Source organism: Nomia melanderi, unplaced genomic scaffold (assembly GCF_051020985.1).
Source record: "Nomia melanderi isolate GNS246 unplaced genomic scaffold, iyNomMela1 scaffold0094, whole genome shotgun sequence".
Taxonomy (NCBI): Eukaryota; Metazoa; Arthropoda; class Insecta; order Hymenoptera; family Halictidae; genus Nomia; species Nomia melanderi.
Window position 1 is genome coordinate 155001 of NW_027475209.1, and position 7500 is coordinate 162500.

The 7500-nt window shown below is 50.4% G+C and overlaps 1 non-coding gene across 1 annotated transcript; it reads right to left on the reverse strand.

Moving 5' to 3' along the window:
* Positions 1-859: 859 nt before the first annotated feature.
* On the reverse strand, positions 860-1014 carry LOC143175464 (5.8S ribosomal RNA). Its single transcript, XR_013000234.1, has one exon. It is a non-coding gene; the product is annotated as a 5.8S ribosomal RNA (ribosomal RNA).
* Positions 1015-7500: the final 6486 nt, after the last annotated feature.

A 7500-nucleotide genomic window follows, 5' to 3' on the forward strand; every position in this document is an offset into this window, starting at 1 on the left:
GTGGTCCAGCGAGGACACGCGACGACGGGGAATAAGAACTATTCGACCCGTTACGAATACGCATGCTCGTCCCGCACGATTTTAACACACACCGTGTTTTTCTCCAGTCGTCAAAGCGTTCGTGCGTCGAATTCGAAAAATAAAAAAAAGAAATACACCTTTTCTCTCTCTCTCGGGGTAAAAAGAGTCGATGTGTATTGTGTATAAAGGTTCTGCTGCGAGAAGTCTCGTTTTGCCGTGTGTTTCGGTAACGACGATCCTCCGAAACGTACATCTCATTCGTAAGAGAGGAAGAAAACAATCTCCCTGGGGCCAGTCGGTAATATACCGACATACGACGTGTCGTGCACATCCGTCTCACGCACGGTATACAAAATATGAATAAAACGTGTGTAGTCTCTCTCTCTCTCGACTTCTTAATATTTTCTTTCACCTCTGACGCATCATTTCAGGTGACGTCGGGAGCGCGGGAAAAAAAATTTTTCTAAACACACGAAACCGTTCATCTCACGAACAGCCGAAAAAGTTGTCGCTCAGATCCATATCGCAGTGGAGCGGTATCCGCGGGCGGTCGTAATTGAACGACGCACGACGCCGCGAACACTCACGCGAGTCCATACAAACGATTCCGATCGTTTTGCAACAACTAGAACGTACACTGTCCGTGAAATTCACAGAATTTTCGCGTGTCCGCGACAAACGCCGACGAGACACCCATCGTTCGCTCGTACGTAGCATCCTTCTCTTAACCCGACTCAGAAACGTTCTTTGCGCCCTTCGGTAAAAAAACGTTCGATCCGAAGAGGTGAACGACGGCGGGGATTTGACAGAGCTACGCAAGCAGTGTATGGTACGTAAACGACCCTCAGCCAGGCGTGGTCCAGGAATTGTATCCGTGGACCGCAATGTGCGTTCGAAATGTCGATGTTCATGTGTCCTGCAGTTCACACGTTGACGCGCAATTAGCTGCGTTCTTCATCGACCCACGAGCCAAGTGATCCACCGTTCAGGGTAATCGTATAAATTTTATATTTCACATATATAATTTTATTCTCATTTGTTCGACCTAATATCTCTCTTCTTTCAAAGAGAAGATAAAAGTTGATACCTGAATCTCCGACCAGCGCGCGAAGGAGATTCAGGCGTCGCCTTGGAGACGACACCGAAGCCTTTCGAGACGAAAAACGTTCAAGTAATATGTATATATTTCTCGACGTTCCGGGCGTATAGTGCATTCAAAAACCCGCGAAAGACGCAGAAGACTCGCACGCGTGGAAACGACGGGGATATATTTTGTATCCTACCCGATACTGAATCCATCGCGTGCAGTCGACCCTCGCGTTCTTCCGATCAGACGCATCTATTGTTGCGCGCATGTTTTCGCGTCGCATCGCGCGAAACGTTGCACGAATCGTACCGATCGATCGATTGAAAGCAAATAATGAAAAAAGACTTCACAGCTGGCTCTTTGCCGGTCATTCGTCCCATGTTATCTCTTGCCGCGAAATTGGCGCGCAAGAGTTGGGTGTCAGACGCGCGGCTTTAAAACGAGCTTCACGGCCGGTCCCTTCGTTACCGCTTTCGTTCTTTCTCTCGGAACGACCATGAACGAACACGACGAGCGACGCTACGGCATACACACGTCCACGGATTCGATTAAAAAAACAGACTTCACAGCTGGCTCTTTGCCGGTCATTCGTCCCATATTATCTCTTGCCGCGAAATTGGCGCGCAAGAGTTGGGTGTCAGACGCACGGCTTTAAAACGAGCTTCACGGCCGGTCCTCTCAATTCCGTGTACGGTACACGCAAGATGCGGGTTCCACTTCCAGACTACCCGGTCCCTTCTCTCTACGAGAATCGATAGTAGAAGAACGGCTCGAAAACGCGTCTCAGAGACTAGGGGAAAAGAAGCGGTATGCGAGCGAAACGAAAACGCATTATGGAAACGTCGCGAAACAATGTTCGACGGTTGCTCGGTTCCAATCGTGCGGCCGTTTCAATTTCTCGTGCGCTTCACCGTCCCTCCGTAACTCTGGCCGATCGCGTATACCGAAGAGCCGACACGCGCAAAAACCACAGGCATTGTATACTGTATATATATATGTTACAGTCACAGCCTTCGCGCGTTTTACTCTCCGACGCGGGGTTTCCACGACGAAAGAGAGACAGTTTCGTGGCGGGTGACTCGGCCGAATCGCTACGACGGGTATTTCTATTATAGAACGAATCATCGCCACCCTTTACCAGTGCCCGACGAAGGAATCACAAGGTCATCTGGAGTTTACAATGCCAGCGACGGTAATTCCAACGAAGACCCGATAAGTCAACTCATCGTTCTATTTCTCCCCGTACAGAAAAGCGAATCGACGCTAACGCACCTCGCGCAAGCACGAACGTTCTCTTCGCGTGGATCATCCCATCGTCGAAAGATGTAAAGACGCATTGGAGATCGTGGTCTCTGGCGGGCTCATTGCACGCCCCACTGCATATCTTTCCTCGAATCGAGAATGATTCGTCCACTAAGGCTGCGAAACTACGCGTCGAGGAAACTAGGGGAAAGAAGCGGGATGCGAGCGAAACGACAATACATTATGGAAACGTCGCGAAACAATGTTCGGCGGTTGCTCGTTTCCTCCTGCGGACGTTTCATTGCTCGGGCGCTTCACGTCCCTCCGTAACCTTCGCGCGATCGCGTGCCCCGGAGAGCCGGCAACCGGTGAACCACAGGCGTATAAACTATAGTCTTCTATAGCAAGCCTTCGGCGGTTACTCTCCGACGCGGGGATTCCACGACGAGAGAGAATTTCGTGGCGGGTGACATCGGTCGAAACGCTACGACGGGTATTTCTATTATAGAACGAATCATCGCCACCCTTTACCAGTGCCCGACGAAGGAATCACAAGGTCATCTGGAGTTTACAATGCCAGCGACGGTAATTCCAACGAAGACCCGATAAGTCAACTCATCGTTCTATTTCTCCCCGTACAGACAAGCGAATCAACGCTATCGCACCTCACGCATGCACGAACGTTCTCTTCGCGTGAATCGTCCCATCGTCGAAAGATATAGCCGCTTGGAGATCGTGGCCCATCAAGTTCTTCCGTAACTCCTGCGCGATCGCGTACCCCGGAGAGCAGGCAACCGGTGAACCACAGGCGTATAAACTATAGTCTTCTATAGCAAGCCTTCGCGTTTACTCTACGACGCGGGGATTCCACGACGAGAGAGATTTTCGTGGCGGGTGACACGGCCGAATCGCTACGACGGGTATTTCTATTATAGAACGAATCATCGCCACCCTTTACCAGTGCCCGACGAAGGAATCACAAGGTCATCTGGAGTTTACAATGCCAGCGACGGTAATTCCAACGAAGACCCGATAAGTCAACTCATCGTTCTATTTCTCCCCGTACAGAAAAGCGAATCGGCGCTATCGCACCTCACGCAAGCAGGAATGATCTCTTCGCGTGGATCGTCCCATCGTCGAAAGATGTAAGACGTACAGAAATCGTGGTCCATCACGATTATTCGTAACTCTCCGAGTCGCGTATCTGAGAGTAGGACAAACGGAGAACCACAGGCATAAATAATACTATATGTTTCTTATATAGTTAGCCTTCGCGTTTTACTCTCCGACATGGGGATTCCACGACGAGAGAGAGTTTCGTGGCGGGTGTCTCGGCCGAATCGCTACGACGGGTATTTCTATTATAGAACGAATCATCGCCACCCTTTACCAGTGCCCGACGAAGGAATCACAAGGTCATCTGGAGTTTACAATGCCAGCGACGGTAATTCCAACGAAGACCCGATAAGTCAACTCATCGTTCTATTTCTCCCCGTACAGAAAAGCGAATCGACGCTATCGCACCTCGCGCGAGCACGTAACTACTCTTCGCGTGGATCGTCCCATCGTCGAAAGATGTAAGACGCACGGAAATCGTGGCCCATCAACGTTTTTTTGTAACTCTGCCGATCGCGTATCACAGAGCCGAGACGCACATACCACAGGCGTATAATACCGTTTTCTTTCGTATGGTAAGCCTTCGCGTTTACTCTTCGGCGCGGGGTTTCCACGTCGAGAGAGACATTCGTGGCGGGTGACATCGGTCGAAACGCTACGACGGGTATTACTATTATAGAACGAATCATCGCCACCCTTTACCAGTGCCCGACGAAGGAATCACAAGGTCATCTGGAGTTTACAATGCCAGCGACGGTAATTCCAACGAAGACCCGATAAGTCAACTCAACGTTCTATTTCTCCCCGTACAGAAAAGCGAATCGACGCTGTTGCACCTCACGCAAGCACGAACGTTCTCTTCGCGTGGATCGTCCCATCGTCGAAAGATGTAAGACGCACGGAAATCGTGGCACATCACGTGTTTTCGGAACTCTGTCGACCGCGTATCTCAGAGACGACGCGCGCGAACCACTGGCATATACTATTATATATCGCGTTTTACCCTCCGACGCGGGGATTCCACGACGAGAGAGAGTTTCGTGAGCGGGTTGACTCGGAAGAAACGCTACGACGGGTATTTCTATTATAGAACGCATCATCGCCACCCTTTACCAGTGCCCGACGAAGGAATCACAAGGTCATCTGGAGTTTACAATGCCAGCGACGGTAATTCCAACGAAGACCCGATAAGTCAACTCAACGTTCTATTTCTCCCCGTACAGAAAAGCGAATCGACGCAATCGCACCATACGCGTGCACGTAAACAACTCTTCGCGTGGATCGTCCCATCGTCGAGAGACGTAAGTTTTCATAGTATGAATTCGCGTTTTACTCTCCGACGCGGGGATTCCACGACGAGAGAGAGTTTCGTGAGCGGGTTGACTCGGAAGAAACGCTACGACGGGTATTTCTATTATAGAACGCATCATCGCCACCCTTTACCAGTGCCCGACGAAGGAATCACAAGGTCATCTGGAGTTTACAATGCCAGCGACGGTAATTCCAACGAAGACCCGATAAGTCAACTCAACGTTCTATTTCTCCCCGTACAGAAAAGCGAATCGACGCAATCGCACCATACGCGTGCACGTAAACAACTCTTCGCGTGGATCGTCCCATCGTCGAGAGACGTAAGTTTTCATAGTATGAATTCGCGTTTTACTCTCCGACGCGGGGATTCCACGACGAGAGAGAGTTTCGTGAGCGGGTTGACTCGGAAGAAACGCTACGACGGGTATTTCTATTATAGAACGCATCATCGCCACCCTTTACCAGTGCCCGACGAAGGAATCACAAGGTCATCTGGAGTTTACAATGCCAGCGACGGTAATTCCAACGAAGACCCGATAAGTCAACTCAACGTTCTATTACTCCCCGTACAGAAAAGCGAATCGACGCAATCGCACCATACGCGTGCACGTAACAACTCTTCGCGTGGATCGTCCCATCGTCGAGAGACGTAAGTTTCATAGTAAGCCTTCGGCGTTTTACTCTCCGACGCGGGGATTCCACGACGAGAGAGAGAGTTTCGTGAGCGGGTTGACTCGGAAGAAACGCTACGACGGGTATTTCTATTATAGAACGCATCATCGCCACCCTTTACCAGTGCCCGACGAAGGAATCACAAGGTCATCTGGAGTTTACAATGCCAGCGACGGTAATTCCAACGAAGACCCGATAAGTCAACTCAACGTTCTATTTCTCCCCGTACAGAAAAGCGAATCGACGCAATCGCACCATACGCGTACACGTAAACAACTCTTCGCGTGGATCGTCCCATCGTCGAGAGACGTAAGTTTTCATAGTATGAATTCGCGTTTTACTCTCCGACGCGGGGATTCCACGACGAGAGAGAGTTTCGTGAGCGGGTTGACTCGGAAGAAACGCTACGACGGGTATTTCTATTATAGAACGCATCATCGCCACCCTTTACCAGTGCCCGACGAAGGAATCACAAGGTCATCTGGAGTTTACAATGCCAGCGACGGTAATTCCAACGAAGACCCGATAAGTCAACTCAACGTTCTATTTCTCCCCGTACAGAAAAGCGAATCGACGCAATCGCACCATACGCGTGCACGTAAACAACTCTTCGCGTGGATCGTCCCATCGTCGAGAGACGTAAGTTTTCATAGTATGAATTCGCGTTTTACTCTCCGACGCGGGGATTCCACGACGAGAGAGAGTTTCGTGAGCGGGTTGACTCGGAAGAAACGCTACGACGGGTATTTCTATTATAGAACGCATCATCGCCACCCTTTACCAGTGCCCGACGAAGGAATCACAAGGTCATCTGGAGTTTACAATGCCAGCGACGGTAATTCCAACGAAGACCCGATAAGTCAACTCAACGTTCTATTACTCCCCGTACAGAAAAGCGAATCGACGCAATCGCACCATACGCGTGCACGTAACAACTCTTCGCGTGGATCGTCCCATCGTCGAGAGACGTAAGTTTCCATACTATGAATTCGCGTTTTACTCTCCGACGCGGGGATTCCACGACGAGAGAGTGTTTCGTGAGCGGGTTGACTCGGAAGAAACGCTACGACGGGTATTTCTATTATAGAACGCATCATCGCCACCCTTTACCAGTGCCCGACGAAGGAATCACAAGGTCATCTGGAGTTTACAATGCCAGCGACGGTAATTCCAACGAAGACCCGATAAGTCAACTCAACGTTCTATTGCTCCCCGTACAGAAAAGCGAATCGACGCAATCGCACCATACGCGTGCACGTAACAACTCTTCGCGTGGATCGTCCCATCGTCGAGAGACGTAAGTTTCATAAGTAAGCCTTCGGCGTTTTATTCTCCGACGCGGGGATTCCACGACGAGAGAGTGTTTCGTGGCGGGTGACTAGGCCGAAACGCTACGACGGGTATTTCTATTATAGAACGAATCATCGCCACCCTTTACCAGTGCCCGACGAAGGAATCACAAGGTCATCTGGAGTTTACAATGCCAGCGACGGTAATTCCAACGAAGACCCGATAAGTCAGCTCATCGTTCTATTTCTCCCCGTACAGAAAGGCGAATCGACGCTATCGCACCTCGCGCGAGCACGTAACAACTCTTCGCGTGGATCGTCCCATCGTCGAGAGACGTAAGACGCACGGAAATCGTGGTTCATCGCGTCTTTTCCTACTCTCTTGAATCGCAATTTCGTATAGAGCCTACACACGCGAACCACCGGCATATACTATTTCTTCTCTCATAGTAAGCCTTCGCGCGTTTTACTCTCCGATGCGGGGATTCCACGACGAGAGAGTGTTTCGTGGCGGGTGTCTCGGCCGAATCGCTACGACGGGTATTTCTATTATAGAACGAATCATCGCCACCCTTTACCAGTGCCCGACGAAGGAATCACAAGGTCATCTGGAGTTTACAATGCCAGCGACGGTAATTCCAACGAAGACCCGATAAGTCAACTCATCGTTCTATTTCTCCCCGTACAGAAAAGCGAATCGACGCTATCGCACCTCGCGCGAGCACGAAACAACTCTTCGCGTGGATCGTCCCATCGTCGAAA